Source organism: Zeugodacus cucurbitae, chromosome 6, assembly GCF_028554725.1.
Source record: "Zeugodacus cucurbitae isolate PBARC_wt_2022May chromosome 6, idZeuCucr1.2, whole genome shotgun sequence".
Lineage (NCBI taxonomy): Eukaryota > Metazoa > Arthropoda > Insecta > Diptera > Tephritidae > Zeugodacus > Zeugodacus cucurbitae.
Genome location: NC_071671.1, coordinates 41,605,546 through 41,623,348, shown reverse-complemented (window position 1 = coordinate 41,623,348; position 17,803 = coordinate 41,605,546).

Genomic DNA, 17,803 nt, shown 5'->3' with positions numbered 1-17,803 from the left:
ATTTAACAGGTTCCTCCCATGCGCCCAGGCATAGGCGGTTTTCTCTCGAAAGCTCCTAAAGAATGTTGGCAACAGTGATTCTCCTAATAGTTACGTGGCTAAAATCATTTCTGGTGTTATGCTGGAACCTAGATAAATGAAGTATTTAACTATCTCGAAATTATAACTGTCAACAGAGTCGTGGTCTCCCAATCGCTAAGGTCCTTTGCTTAATAAAAGGAGATCCTTCGTCTTGTCCTCGTTCACAACGAGACTGATCTGTTTGGCTAATTTTTCTAGCACACACTGCAACGTTGCATCCGGCTAAGTAGTGAATCTTGAGAAAGATAGTAACAGTACGGTTAAGGTCTGCACTGCGAATTATCTTCTGAAGCTTTAGATTAAATAAATCACTCGATAGGTCGCCTTGTTTGAAATCTCGTTTTATACGGAAACGCTTAAAATACATAAATAACCACAATTTAGTATATAGATATTCATGAATTAAATTCGATTTGCGTCGCAACTCGAGCCATTGATCCGGTGAAAATGATATGACCACGTCTTTCCCAATTGCAATGATTTGTAGAAAGCTATAAGTTGCCATCGATTATTGCGCAGCAATCCATTTCATTCTCCCATCCTATTTATGTCCTTGCAAGTTTCAATATCTGCAGACTATCTTACTCCGAACTCATGACTCTAAAAATAGCTATATATATAAGTATATATGATATACCTTCCGAGTTTTTCACTACACTTTTTCATTTACGCTCCTCTCACGCATACACACACACACGCGCAGTCATCCTTTCATACGCAATCAGCGTTGCATTCTTCGGTAGCCGCTTTCCCCACCATCAACGCCGGGAGATTTGTTGATTAAACGTGTTTTATTTGCCGTTTGCCATTTTGCGTGCCAACGCTAAGTGCTTGTATATATCCGTCGGCATATTTATGTATCGCCACAAGTCCTTATTAACACACACACACAACCAGGCAAATGCATATTTATTTAGAAAACCAGAGACGTGCTTGGCTGAAAGTGCTTTTGTAAAGCACTCGTAGTAGAAAATATGACTGTGTGTGTGTAAACTTTGTACTTCATCTTCTTCTTCTTGAACACACACATGTACGCACACAAATGTGCATATGAAGATTTAGCTACACTTTTTATTGTGTGCTCCTCACTGCCTCGCCTTTAACCCCTTCGAAATGCAAACTTCAACGCAGTTTGCCGCTCCTCCACCGCCCACTATCACTCCACTGGCAGCTGCCAGCTGTCAGCTGTTGGCATTCCATTGTCAATGTTTGCCACACACCTGAACACCCGAGCCGAGCGCCAGCATCAAGTTGTTGCAGCATCAAGTTCTGAGGCCATTTCAACGCACGTCTCGGCTTTTTATTTGCTTGTGTGTTAATTTAATGAAGCATTCTCGACATTCTCATAGACTCGTACGCACTCAATATGTATGATGTGTCAGTATGTTTGCGCAAGTAATAAGCGCTCGGAAGCGTGTGGCGCTGTGCTGGGTGCACCATGTGGTATGCGCAATGCCCCTACAGCTCGGTCTGCCGCTTACAGATTCATTAAAAGCGGCGTAACTTCATTCCACCTGCCCGTCAGCAAAATGAAATGTTTTCTTGGCATTTAAAAATTTTACTTTTCCTTGTCTTCATACATACACACACTTAGGCCTAACATTAAAGCCGGTTTTACCATTATTCGCAATGCGACAGTTTATTTGCCGGGTGTTCATTTTATTGTTGCATAAAAGGCTTTGAGTTTTATTTGTTGAAATTGCACTTCATTTAACAGTAGTGTTGAATTAACAGCAAATATTTGGTATATAAGCAGTCATTTATTGGATTAGGTGTTATATATCTAAGCTATTTTGATAAAAATAGCAGCAATGTGGTCTTTTGTAATTGCAATTTCTATGTTATTCACTAAGAAATATGTTAGCTTTAGAATGTCTTTTAAAATCACTTCTATTTATTCATTTTTTAGTTTAAGCTTTAGTTGACTCTTTTAGCATTGTTTCTAAATATTGAGATGTGTTAATTCAGACGCACAGAAACTCATAAAATGTAGGGACGTTTTCGTGGAAACGCCATTCGACGGCACTAAACATGTGGTTTGTTAAAATTAGTAAATTTTTAGGATAAATACTGGGAAAGATATTGATCAATTGCATATATTTTTGTAAACCTATCAGATGAAGTAAATGAAAATATGTTCACATATGTATCATCTTTGATTCAGCTTTTATCTCACAGATGGCGATTCTAATATTAATTGATTGAGTATAGAAAATTTCGTATTGCTCAATAATATTTGATTTAATTATTGTAATATAAATAAAGAGGATATTCAATTAAGAATAAACGTTCTATGTGAAATAGAAACCATTTTATAGTTTTTCCCATTTTGAAACCACATCCTGTGATCCTGTTTTCGTAATTTGAATTTCAGGATATTTTGTTAAAAATAAATAGCAATTTTAGCATCTTATATAGGATCGTCGAATTATTATAAAATTGTGTCCCATTTCCCACATATGAAATAAATTGCTGAAATGCAATGGTTTCTTCGAATATTGCTGCGATGTTGTTAGTAATATTATTTATATATATATATATATATATATATATATATATATATAAAGTAAAGTCCTCTCTCGACGAACCAAAATCAAACTCTATAAGTTGCTCATTATTTCCGTCCTGATGTATGGCTCTGAAACGTGGACGATAACAACATCCTATGAGACGCCTCTTGGGGTTTTCGAGAAAAAGGTTTTGCGCAAGATTTATGGTTCTCTAAACATTGGTAACGGCGAATACCGCAGACGATGGACATCAGCTGTACGATTTATAAGACGACATTGACATAGTTCAGAGAATAAAAAGACAGCGGCTACGCTGGCTAGGTCATGTTGTACGGATGGAAGAAAACACTCCAGCTATGAAAGTGTTCGATGCAGTACCCGCTGGAGGAAACCGCGGAAGAGGACGACCTCCACTCCGATGGAAGGACCAAGTGGAAAGTGACCTGGCTTCACTTGGTGTTTCCAGTTGGCGCCAAAAAGCAAAAAGGAGAAACGAGGGGCGTGCTCTGGTGGATTCGGCTATAATCGCTTAAAGCGGTTCCTACGCCAAATATATACATATATACATATGTATATATAAGGGAATTTTATGTTATTGAGAGATGTGTTTTCAGCTCTATTTTGGTTAATTAAAATTTTTTGGAAATTCTAATTTTAAAATTTAAAATTATTGGCAATAAAAAAAGTTTTGAAAAACACTGTCGCTTAAACCCACGCAACAATTCGTTGAAGCCTTGATTTACAAACAATTTGAATTTTGATAAATAGTGTGGCGCGAGTTCTCCGATGGCACTCTATTTACATAAAGCTCTTGACCAATTAATGTTTATTTTCGTGCAGAGTGGCTGTTTCGCAGTGTTCAGTTTTATAACTGTACATACACACTGCATACATACATATTCAATTGCAGAATTAGCACATTGTTCGAATTCCTGATTAATGATAATAAAACTGCTGGTTTGTGGAAACTAACCATTTAAACGGTACATACATATCTTTCCATTGCAGGCGCCGTTTTGAAAAAGGAGGGACCCAATAAACCATTTCGAGTTTCGAAAAATATAATACTAAACTTTTACCGATATCAATAATATTTAAGGGGTTTCATGGGATTACTGAAATATTTGAAAGAAAATATGAAAAACTTTGCCATTGTGACGTCAATTCTGTGGAACCCTCGGACAGTATAACTCCTAGCAGGATCATCTCAAGTGAAATTATAAAATGCGACTTTAGTTAAAAACTTAAATTAGAATTTGGACGGTGGAAAATAATTAAATTTGGGTTTTTGTCCAAGGATTTTACGAAAAAAATTGAAAAATGTCGCCGAGAAATTTAGAAAAATAACTTCATATGTACATATATGTAAATGGGGTCCGTATATTCAGCATAAAGTCCACCAAAATAACAAAAAACATTATATCTAGTATATACTAAGTATATAACGTAGTCTTGTTAAGATGTCTCACTTGTTGACTGTTGTCTAAAAGCCGATCATAACTTTGAAAATCCTTACATTAGGTAGTTTGTTCTTCATGTTTAGCTTCACATCATATTGATATTCTTGTAATATAATAAATCAAATGCAATAAGATATTTTATTTTACTTTCAAATCACTCTACAAATACAATACCAATCCTTTCTATATGTACATATATTATATATTTAAGTATAACATTTAATCAAATTTATACATCTGCAACACCAAACTTCTTATGGCGCCAAGCAAATCGTGGTAAGGTTTTACAAAGCAACCGTAAAACAAATTTAATAATGTTACGGCGTTATGCTTATCTTTACTATCAGTGGCATCGTGCTTGGCCACAGCGGTGGCATGAAACTCACTAGGCGCACGGTCCTATTGTAGTTCACTACAGAACAGTTCGGCCTCAGCTGAGCTGGGCAAGCGCCAGCACTTACGCAGTCACTAGATCTTTGCGGCTTGGGGAGATTCGAAAAAGGTCCTGGCCAAAGTTCATTTCTCCCTAGTCGTAGCGGGCAATGTTTCATCGGGATCCACGCTGTTAAAATAACCTTGCCGGATGCTAGCTTTAGAAGCAGCTTGTAATATGGCTAATTGGGATTATCTAATCACTTTCTTCTTCTTCTTCATACTATTCAATAAAGAGGGAGTGATCCTGACTAAGAGAGTTTCATACCTAACATAACCTACGGCGTTATAAGGCGTTAAGCGTTTTTCCCGCAGGTATCCCTAAAAACAATTATATATTATGAGAATTAAAACAATTAAAATAAGTAAATAAAATAATTGCAAATACCGAGAGCGGATGGTATCAACAACTGAGAAAACATATAAACGCTTATTTTCGTATAGCACACAATATGCAGCTAATTAAAGCAATTTAACAAATTAAAAATACCGTAAAGTACATTAATGCCAAACAAGTGCACACGATGCCACTCCACACCAGGCGCCTTAAATTAAAATGGTGAAATCAACAAAATAAACACACAAATAAATGGAAAATAAACTTAATTCGCGCTTTCACAGATACGAGTAGAATGTGTGTAAAGTCGAATGGCTAAACTGTTGCTAAATGTACCAAAATAACAATATACTTAGCTCCATTTGTGCATATACAGGGTCTTACAGACCATTTGTGATTTCAAATATCTGGGGATTCAGGGCCGTTAAAATGGATGAAACCATACAAAATTTATACATATTAAAATTACCAAAGTTGTGTTAACTTACTAACGAAAAACGTCAGAAACACTACATTTTATAGAAGAAATGACAGATAAAAGATTCACTAAATTTTTTTAAATGGTACATGGTGCCACCTTTTGGGTCAAAAACCATATCGAAATTTGGAAACCGGTTCATAATATATTTTTGACCTGCTGATATTAATCATGGAAAATGGTCGAACTCCGTTTTTCACCCACGCCTAATTCCTATATAATACAATTTTGAATTCCATCTGAAATATTCCATACAGTAGTTTTCCGAAATAACGAACACATTAATTGTCAGGCATGTTCGTTATATCGAATTTTTCGTTAATTCGAGTACTCACTTAGAGGTATGTTTTTCAATAAAAATTAGTTAAATCTCCGTAAATTGCAGTTTAATAAATTGTTTTATTAATTATTTGTTAAAACATGAAAAACCAACAAAGCAACTCATATCAGCTAAATTCTTCCAAAATGGACCAATTCTGACACTTATACTTCTATTTGGTGCTGATCAATGATTTTAAGCTTTTTTGTAAAATTCAACAATTTTTTCAATTTGCACATTTCTTTTGAATTTTATTCAAGTTATACTTTTAATTATTCTTCGATGAATGATATTTGATTTTTTCCTCTTTCTTCATATGTCTTCTTCATGTTGTTCGTTAAACCGAGTACTTACAAATCCCCGATGTTCGTTATTTAAGGTACTCAATGTAACAAATTTGCTTGTTCGTTATAAGCAGTTTTCGTTAAAACGAATATTCGTTATTTCGGAAAACTACTGTATATATATCAGGAGCCAATGAAGATAGTGGAATAAAACTTTGCACAAATGCTGTATTTGAGATTGTTTGAATATTTGTCGAAATTGGTCTATAACTTTTCAAGGCCCCGGATATCGAACATGAAGGGCACAGTGCCTAAGGGTAATTTTTCACCGAAAATATCGGTAAATCTCTCAGATATTTTAATTTAATTCAGAGAGAATCTTTTTTTTCTTCTAATATTGTGTCTCTGTATCGAAAATTGTTAAAATCGGGTCATAACTTCCTCTAGTTCCCATAATTATAGGTTTTTCGAAAATACGTAGATATATCTTAGCCAAATTAGGTGAGCAAATAGTCTTGTATATAGTGTACCTTCGTGGTGGAAATGAATGAAATGGGTTCAGGAATTTTATCATTTTTATACTCTCGCAACAAATGTTGCTAAAGAGAGTATTATAGTTTTGTTCACATAACAGTTGTTTGTAACACCCAAAACTAAACGAGATAGATATAGGGTTATATATACCAAAGTGATCAGGGTGAAGAGTGGAGTTCAAATCCGAATGTCTGTCTGTCCGTCCGTCCGTCTGTGCAAGCTGTAACTTGAGAAAATGAGCAAAATCGGACCACTGCCACGCCCACAAAATGGTGAAAACCGAAAACACATAAAGTGCCATAACTAAGCCATAAATAAAGCTATGGAAATAAAATTTGGCATGAAGGATCGCACTATGAAGGGGCATATTTGGATGTAATTTTTTTGGGGAAGTGGGCGTGGTCCCGCCCCCTACTAAGTTTTTTGTACATATCTCGCAAACCAATAGAGCTATATAAACCAAACTTTCTGCAGTCGTTTTTTTTAGCCACTTCCTAATGCAGTCCAAAAATGGAAGAAATCGGATCATAACCACGCTCACCTCCCATACAAAAGTTAGGTTGAAAATTACTAAAAGTGGGTTAACTCATTAACGAAAAACGTCAGAAACACTAAATTTCACATAAGGAATGGCAGATGAAAGCTGCACTCAGATTTTTTACAAAAACCATATCTCAGGAACTACTCGACCGATTTCAATGAAACTTGGTTTGTAATAGTTTCTTTACATCCATGCACAACCACGCCTACTTCCTGTATACAAGAACTTTGAAGACGAACCGAATCGTTTACATTAAAATATATGAAGTAAGCACTAGTGAAGATATCGGTGCAGAACTTTGCACAAATACTATGTCTATAGTGTGGCAGCCCCAGTCTAAAAATCACCGAAATTGGACCATAGGTTTTTAAGGTCCCATATATCGAACACGAGGACCTCGGTGCTTCTAACCTAAAATTATGGTTTCCAACTTTCAATGGACTTTATACAATATATATGACGAATATGTGAGTCAAATTGTGTATTATCTATAATATAAATAAAGTTAAATAAATAAATTGCGAGAGTATAAAATGTTCGGTTACACCCGAACTTAGCCCTTCCTTACTTGTCTTACTTGTTGTTGTTAGAATTGTTTTGGTATTGGAACACCCCATATTAGGCTTTGAATGGCGCTTAACATATAATGTATATATATATATATATATATATATATGTGTTCAATTCCTGTCAATTTTCCCTTTGTGTGGCCTGCAACTGAGTCCAAAACAACAACAACTATCGCCAATTGAACTGTTATTATTTTGTTATTTATTTGATTTGTTTCCGTTCCGCCTGCTGTTCGCTGCCTGTTTCACAACACTTTGATTAAATTGAAAAGCAACATTCAGCCATAACAACAATAACAAGAACACAAAGTGGAACACCCGCTATTACACTCGTATGTACATAGTGATGTGATGTGTAATTTGCAAACATTTTGATGTAAACAAACAATGGAGCGCGACTGACAGCTCGACGCAGCGCAGCGGAAAAATAAAGAAATAAATGGAGACGCATGATGTGTAGCAGAAAGTGCAAAATAATTTAATCCTTTTGTTTTGCAATAGACGCGGCAGCAGCCGAAGCAGCTCAAAGTGATTACACACATGAATGAGTTATTGCTAAACAGATTCGCTGTTGGAAGTAAGTATGTGTGTATGTCTGCAGTGAATAATTTGTGTGTGTCCGTGTGTGCTTCGTGTATAAAATAAACATACTTACATACAAATATGTGCATTTGCAGTGCGCTCTTCTTTTGTTTTTATTGCATATCTGTGTCAGCTTTTGCATTCATTGCGAAATGTGGATGCGAGTCCCGACTCACTTAGGGATGTATGAGTGTATAGATATGTGTGAGGCTTTGAGGCAAATATGCATACAATGGAAACTCATTACATTAAGCGTCTGTGCTTTATATGCAATTTTACAAGCAATGTGATATCGAAAATAAGTGAAAGCATAAATATGGCCGACTTACATACGTACATACATACATATTTACTACATACGAGTACATAACATCATTTTAACTTCCTTATATGTTGTATTTGTATAGTCACATTATTCTCGAAATCCCGAATATCATATGACGCGAAATTAGCGTAATTATAGGTAATAATATAAGCTATTATGTATCCAGATCTCAGACGACACATAATTAGGGAGTATCATGTACAAAATTTTATTGAAATTGATCTCAGGTTTTTGACTAATAAGTGAGCGGTGTCACGCCCATTGTTTATATTGTCTCGTTTTGTTTTAGATGGTACAAACAAACCCTATGCTAACAAAACTATTATGCTCTGTGCAACATGTTGCGAGAGTATAAATATTTTTCATAAGGGTTGTCACTTGCTCCAAACATGAATTTAACCTAACTTTCAAGAGACATAAAATATTCACTATGTAGTTAAAAAAAATCAGAAAATTTTAAACGTTTAGTAAACCCACTGGCTTTTTAAAGTTTGTGCATTTAGTGGGTCAAATACTGTAAAGAAAATGAATTTGGAAACTTTTTTGGAGCAATTGAGTGATCCCGCGTTACGAATTTTTCTCTACTGTTCTCTACTATTTCAAAAATATGTATACTACGTTTTTAAATCAATCCGTCGTTGTTTTAGTGAAATATTTCGTCATTATACGCAGCTAGAATTTTTAAAAATCATGTTGTTTTTTTTATCCGATATATATATATATATATTTAAGTACATATATTCTCTGGAAATTTTAAGTCAATCCGAAAAATATTTTCTGAGATATACCTGAATTGGTAAGGTCACGTCATAGTGTTAAAAAGTATGTAGAGTAAGAACTGGACAAGTATCATCTCACCCAGAAGCTTTTAAGTTGTTTGAAAGGCAAGACGGATCGGATCACATACAGTTGTTACAATTGATGCACACCAAGAACTTAGTCGCACTAAAAAGGTGGAATTCATTACGTCAAAGGTCAATTCCAAATTATTTTCAACCAAAATTTTATATTACTTCATTATCGTTAAAGCTCGTGTTTTTTATATCTAAATAACGCATGTAAAACCCATTACATAACAACCATTTATTGAAATTAAAATATTGTTTGATTTGCTTTGAAACCGATTATCCGAATTTTCGTTTATCCGGAATACCGCTGGTTTTATTTGATACGGATAATCGGGATTCTACTGTAATAAGATTTTTAAAAAATATTACTTATTTTTATACTCTCGCAACAATGTAATTTTTTTGGGAAAGTGGGCATGGCCCCGCCCCCTACTAAGTTTTTTGTACATATCTCGTAAACTACTAAAGCTATATCAAAGAAATTCTCAGAAGTCGTTTTTTTCAGTCATTTCCTTATATAGTCCAAAGGAGGATATCGGTTTATAACCACGCCTACCTCCCATACAATGATTATGTCGAAAACTACTAAAAATGCTTTAATTCAGTAACGGAAAACACCAGAAATCTTAAATTTCATTACAAAGAAGGTACAGAAGGGCTCCACCCAAATTGGTACACAAAATTTTAAGTGGGTGTGGATCCGCCCACTTATGGGTCAAAAACCATATCTCCGAAACTACTCGACCAATATCAATGAAATTTGGTTTATAATAGTTTCCTTACATCCCAATGATATGTTGTGAAAATAGGTCAAATCGCTTCACAACCACGCCTACTTCATATATACCAGAACTTTGAAGACGATCTGAATAATTTACTTTACAATATACATATAAAGTGAGCACTAGTGAAGATATCGGAACAGAACTTTACACAAATACTATGTTTATAGTGTGGCAGACCCATTCTAAAAATCGCCGAAATCGGACCATAGGTTTTCAATGCCCATATATCGAACATGAGGACCTCGGTGCTTCTAACCTAATATTAGGGTTTCAAACTTTCAATGGACTTAATACTATACACATGACGAATATGTGGGTCAAATTGTTTGTTATCTTAATAAATTTAAATAAATAAATTGCGAGAGTATAAAATGTTCGGTCACAACCGAACTTAGCCCTTCCCTTGTTTATGTTGAAAATTTCATTTGAAAACGAAATTATTTTCAATACCTACACTAACCTATCCTTGAAAATAATTCACATTTTTTTTAAATCAGATAATCCAGGTTAGGTTAGGTTATTTTAGAGCTACAGCATGCAGAAACAGTACTAACATATTAGGATATTGAAGGAACTTCCAATCTTTGAGATCAAAAAAACGTTGGTCATCGGAACTACATATATCGGTATGAATGTAGAATAAAAAATAACATATACATACATACATATGTATATTTTTGATAACGTCCTTTGGTGTGCATTAACCAACTTTTATTTCGCAAATAATTGCTCGCATCAATAATGCAAACACGTAGAAATCACAAAAAGCATGAAGCAGAATATCCGAATAGCTGGATATTTAATTAATTAATTTAACTGTTTCTGGTGATGTCATAAAATTTTTCATTTTCCATTCATTACATTTTGCTCAACTCATTTATTTGCGTCGATTTCAGCTTTCACTTATCGGTGGGCGGCGATCGGTGGCTGCAACATTTCATTTTTCATTGAATCAGCGAATAAAGCAACAACAACACAGCGCACAAAGAGAATTCCACAACACGGATGCCGAGCGCGTTAAAAAGCATACGAACTCGGTAAAACAATGAGGTTGCCTTAGAAGGTGAGGCGAACACTGCGCACCACAAACCCAAGTGGGTGTCGGCAGCTTGATTGTTGGCATTTTGTGGTCGGGTGTGGAGAATTCGGTAAAACAGCGGGTCACAGCCACAGGAATGAACAATTCAATTATAATTGACTGCTTTTGCGCTTTAATGCGTTTGTTTGCATGTATTTATGTATGTATGTATATGTGTGGTGTTTACATCTGTTGTAGCGACTGTTCGCCACCGCATACCACACGGTGTCCCTTGCTGCAGCCGGCGATAAGCGGTTTGCTGCTCAATTGTCAGTTGCAGCAGCGTGCGCGCTGTTTTAATGCCATGATTGTCGATAATTATTGGCAGAAATTAATGAAAAAATTCATAAGCAGCAAACGAAATGGAAGAGAGAAAAAAGTATGGCCATAAAAACACTGCGTGTTTGCCTCAGTGATTGGGCTGCAGCAACATTAAAAGTTTTAATTTTTAATTTATTCATACACGTAAGTGGAAAACATATGCAACTGCGGCAAGCTCGCGTTTCTTACAACTCAATTCGCAAAGTAATTAATTAATTCGATTGTGGTTAATCAGCAATAAGATTAAATGCGGCTTCATCGATCTACAGTGGGTTGTTTGGACAGTGCAATACTTCAAAAAGTATTACTGTACTTCTCCTAATTCCTCTAATAATGTCAGCCTTGAAATCCAACGCAGAATCACTCTTGCCAACAGGTGTTACTATGGACTGAGTAGGCAATTGAAAAGTAAAGTCCTCTATCGACGAAACAAAATCAAACTCTACCCTTATCATTCCCGTCCTGCTTTATGGTGCAGAAGCTTGGACGATGTCAACATCAGATGAGACGACACTAGGAGTTTTCGAGAGGAAAATTTTGCGCAAGATTTATGGTCCTCAGAAAATAGGCAACGGCGAATACCGCAGACGATGGAACGATGAGCTGTACGAGTTATACGAAGACATTGACATAGTTCAGCGAATAAAAAGACAGCGGCTTCGCTGGCCAGGTCATGATGAACGAAATGAACGAAAGTGCCTCAGCTCTGAAGGTGTTCGATGCAGTACCCGCTGGTGGAAGCCCTCCACTCTGATGGAAGGACCAGGTGGAGAAGGACCTGCCTTCGCTTGGTATTACCAATCGGCGCCAAACTACCAAAAGGAGAGATGCGTGGCGCGCTGTTGTGGACTCGGCTATAACCGCGTAAGAGGTGTCTAGGCCAGTCAAGAAGAAGAAGATATTGTTATAAAGGGTGATTTTTTAAGAGCTTGATAACATTTAAAAAAAAAAAAACGCATAAAATTTGCAAAATCTCATCGGTTCTTTATTTCAAACGTTAGATTGGTTCATGACATTTACTTTTTGAAGATAATTTCATTTAAATGTTGACCGCGGCTGCGTCTTAGGTGGTCCATTCGGAAAGTCCAATTTTGGGCAACTTTTTCGAGCATTTCGGCCGGAATAGCCCGAATTTCTTCGGAAATGTTGTCTTCCAAAGCTGGAATAGTTGCTGGCTTATTTCTGTAGACTTTAGACTTGACGTAGCCCCACAAAAAATAGTCTAAAGGCGTTAAATCGCATGATCTTGGTGGCCAACTTACGGGTCCATTTCTTGAGATGAATTGTTCTCCGAAGTTTTCCCTCAAAATGGCCATAGAATCGCGAGCTGTGTGGCATGTAGCGCCATCTTGTTGAAACCACATGTCAACCAAGTTCAGTTCTTCCATTTTTGGCAACAAAAAGTTTGTTAGCATCGAACGATAGCGATCGCCATTCACCGTAACGTTGCGTCCAACAGCATCTTTGAAAAAATACGGTCCAATGATTCCACCAGCGTACAAACCACACCAAACAGTGCATTTTTCGGGATGCATGGGCAGTTCTTGAACGGCTTCTGGTTGCTCTTCACCCCAAATGCGGCAATTTTGCTTATTTACGTAGCCATTCAACCAGAAATGAGCCTCATCGCTGAACAAAATTTGTCGATAAACACATTTCGAACCGAACACTGATTTTGGTAATAAAATTCAATGATTTGCAAGCGTTGCTCGTTAGTAAGTCTATTCATGATGAAATGTCAAAGCATACTGAGCATCTTTCTCTTTGACACCATGTCTGAAATCCCACGTGATCTGTCAAATACTAATGCATGAAAATCCTAACCTCAAAAAAATCACCCGTTACTTTTATTATGAATGTCGAAAGAAATTGTTTGAGACCTATCGGAATGCTTAAATTAATTTGAATTAAAGGAGATACGTCTTTTATATATAATACCCGATCTTCAGCACCCACTGCACTGATGTTGTGCGGTTTGGTTTGTGCTCTTTCAACGAACCAAACTCAACAAGTCACTCATTATTCCCGTCCTGATTTATGGTGCAGAAGCATAGACGATGTCGACATCCAATGAAACGAGCCACGGCGGATACCGCAGTCGATAGAACGATGAGATGTACGAGTTAATCGACGATATTGACATAGTTCAGAGAAGAAAAAAACAGAGGGAGAGGAAGCCTACGTTGAAAAGATCAGGTAAAGAGCGAGGAAATGAGACCAATGCATTGGCTATAAACACGTAAACGTTGCCTACGCCAATTAAATACATATGTACATATCGGTTATTATGTAAGATTATATGCAAAACTTAACTATGCGTATAATCTCGGATATAATGTATCTTCGTGCTAGAAGAATCCGTCCAATGATTACCCCAACCCTCATATACTATATATAATTATATTTATATTCACATTATTTTAGTGGACTTCAGGTACTCCTTATATATTCTATGAGTGCCTAAAATAAGTTTATTTCTATCATACAAAACATACCCGACATCGCTTGGTTTGAATTCTCTCTTATATTTAAATATTCCTATTTATACAAGTTGTGCGTTCTATTTAGTTTCAAGTCGCCTCCGGTTGTCCGAAGAACATGTGTTGAACAATATTTATAAGTGTCGACAAAAGACAACACTTAAGATAATCCGTATATACTATCAAATATTAATTCTTAGTGTCAATTTTGGTTTTTTTCCACTTAAACATCTCAGAAACAGAATTCATTCATTTTTGAATTTAGCCATAGCCATTAATAAATAACAGTAAATAAATATATATATTTTTACAAGTATTAGATAATAAATTGATTTTACTTCTAAATACATTTTTAATTGCTAAGTAGTCCAGCGATAAGATTACTCGCTTCTTAAGAATTCATTCATGCGCATTTAACAATGAAAAAATATAAGTGTGTATAAATGACAAGCAGTTAATGAACTAATCTTATCGCAAGATCTGTAACGATTTTCGAAAACCACTGTTTACTGCCGTTTGGGACTTCAGGATGGTCAAAGTCCAATTCAAGAGAGTGGCTAATGAACTTCTGGTGTATTTTGAGCAAATATCCAATTGCTTATGACACATTCTGCTATGAACATGATGTATTGGGTATGAGGAAGTTGTCGGCCGAATGAGTACGGCGTTTCTCAATTCGGACAAGAGGAACGAGACCACTTCAAAGTTGTGTTTGAAGCTGATCAAGCGCAATCCAAATACGTTTTTTAGTAATTTCGAAGTTGTTGACGAAAAATATATCCACCAAACCCCAGGGTGGTATTTTTGTATAAGAGTGTACAGCTACTGGCGTACGCCGATGATATCGATATCATTGGAAACAACACCCGAGCCGTTAGTCCTGCTTTTTCCCGCCTGGATAAGGAAGCGAAGCGAATGGATCTGGTGGGGAACGAGGACAAGACGAAATATCTCCTGTCATCAAACAAACAGTCAGGCATTCGCGGCTTGACTCCCACATCACTGTTGACAGTCATAACTTTGAAGTTGTAGATAATTTCGTCTACCTGGGAACCAGCATTAACAGCAATAACAATGTCAGCCTGGAAATCCAACGCAGAATCACTCTTGCCAACAGGTGCTACTTTGGACGGAGTAGGCAATTGAAAAGTAAAGTCCTCTCTCGACGAACAAAAACCAAACTCTACAAGTCTCTCATCATTCCCGTCCTACTTTACGGTGCAGAAGCGTGGACGATGTCAACATCCGATGAGACGGCACTAGGAGTTTTCGAGAGAAAGGTTTTGCAGAAGATTTATGGTCCCTTAAACATTGGCAACGGCAAATACCGCAGACGATAGAACGATGAGCTGTATGTGTTATTCGACGACATAGACATGCTCCAGCGAATAAAAAAACAGTGGCTACGCTGGCTAGGTTATGTTGTTCGAATGGATGAAAGTGCTCCAGCTCTGAAAGTATTCGATGCAGTACCCGCTGGTGGAAGCCGAGGGAGAGGGAGACCTACACTCCGATGGAAGGACCAGGTGGAGAGGGACCTGGCTTCGCTTAGTATAACCAATTGACGGCAAACTGCCAGAAGGAGGGATACGTGGCGCGCGGACACATGGCTTTACTATATGGAATAAATCGCAATTTTTCTAAAATCGGACCACCCTCGTATTAATCGGAATATCCCCTGTAATTAGGCTAAAAATGAACGACTAATAATAAATTCTGCAATAAAGTTAACATTTTTTTGATTTATCTACAGGCGTGCTTTAACCAGATGAATTGCAGAAAAATGCTTATACCCTCCAATCATATCACGCAGAGTATAATAATTTTGTTCACATCACAGTAGATTATAAGTCCAAAAACTAAACGAGTTAGATATGTTATATATCAAATTGATCAATATGACGAGACGAGTTGAATTCCGAAGCCTGTCAGTCCATCTCTCCGCTGTTCAAGCGATAACTTGAGTAGAAATGTATACTTCTCAATGCAATTTGGAATTTTCAAAAAGTAAGCGTGCGTTACCAATTGGAACAATATACAAAGTATGAGTATCTCTATCTCTAAATCAAAAATACGTGCCTGCTATTTTTATCAAACGCCTGCTTTCTCATGCACTATAAATATTACGATCAATACAAAACTCGTCTGTGCTCGTAACACGTCATCGGCTGGTGTTTTCAGTAATATCAGAATTTTAAGTAGTCTGCAAAATTTGGAGATGTCAGCAAAAAATAAAAATAAAATGTGACGTTCGAAATTAGTATTTGTTATAGAGCAATTGTATGGCATGTTTCTTATTGTCTGTCATAATGAAATTAATACATATGTTCATTATAGGAGGCGAAATGAAGATATGAATCAAACAACCTCTGCAGACAATGGCAACTCTCAAAAAAGCTAATTTAGTTAAAGCTGCCGGGTCTGCTGGTCAAGTAGAAAATATACCTGTAATTGATAACAGAGTATATGTATGTATATGGCGTGATGAAACACGTGTACAAAGCTTTATCAAAACATCTCACTTTAAACACGAGCTAGTCATTATACTAACAAGCCTGACTAGATGAAATTATCTCGTGATTCTAATCATTATTTTAACATATGACCAGAATTCTATCCTGTTTATATCAAGAAAAATAGCGGCATGTTTTCAAGAGTCTTAATATCTGTACCCTAATATGTGTGTCTACGTCTATGCGGTAGCGTTCATTCGCCTAGCGAGTGCAAGAGATAAGCTATCAAACATTTAAAGTTTGGTGGATTGAAAAACCAAAATATTTAAAGATACACACACACCACTACATTTTGCAAGCTGATGTTTGCCAAACATCTTATCATTACGTTGATTCTTCAATACCCATTTGCTATCGGACAAACTTAATTTACGTCATGCAAATACTTACTCTAGTAACATGTTGCTCAGGGTATAATAATATGGTTCACCTAACAGTTTGTTGTGTTTTTTTTTTTGGATTTTTTTAACAAATTGTGATGGGGTGAAATCGGATAATATCCACGCCCACCTACCAAACACCAGAAAACGTTGCAAACATTAAATTTGATCTTAAATATTTAGAGTACAGCAGAATTATATGTGACACGGTATATAAATTGCACAATGGGTGTGGCACCGCCTACTATTTTGTGCAATCTCTTATAATCTTACATTCTTTTTATATCCTTAATCTAAATCCAATATTTACATCCCATATATCATAATGACAATAGAGTAAATGAAGTACCAATGTAGTTACTGTCTCTCTATAAGTTTCTTAATATCTAGCAGCTTTTCATACACTATTAAAGTTATAAGGTGGTTTTACGTATACTAGTAGACCGTACTGGATTTCTTCCCCTTTTATACTAGAAGTGTCTAAGCAGAGAACTCAATAGCTTCCACATTGTAGTACAAAGTAACGTTATGTCACTAAGTGTATTCAATTACAATCATGGTATTGATAAGATCCCTACATATACATATGTACTTGCATCAACAGGTGTTGACCGCAAGTATTCACATTTCTATCTAGTATTCTTATAAAAACAGTGACTCAAGCAACTGGCCATATATAAAATATGAAGACTTCATATCATTAAGCCCACAAAATTGGAGAATTTAAAACAAAGCCAAGTCGACTGTTCGGGACAGGTTTTCTTAAAAAATATTGCCTTGAACTTGATGGTTTCACTTGCGGATGTCCTATTACATCATTATATTGGAACGGTTTTGTATTTAGGTGATTAATCTTGAGGAACTGTAAAGTAACGAATTGTTACTGTCAGTTATTGTTATTGTCCGAGGCTTTCGTAGATTTTTCATTGGGGGGTGTTTTTATGTA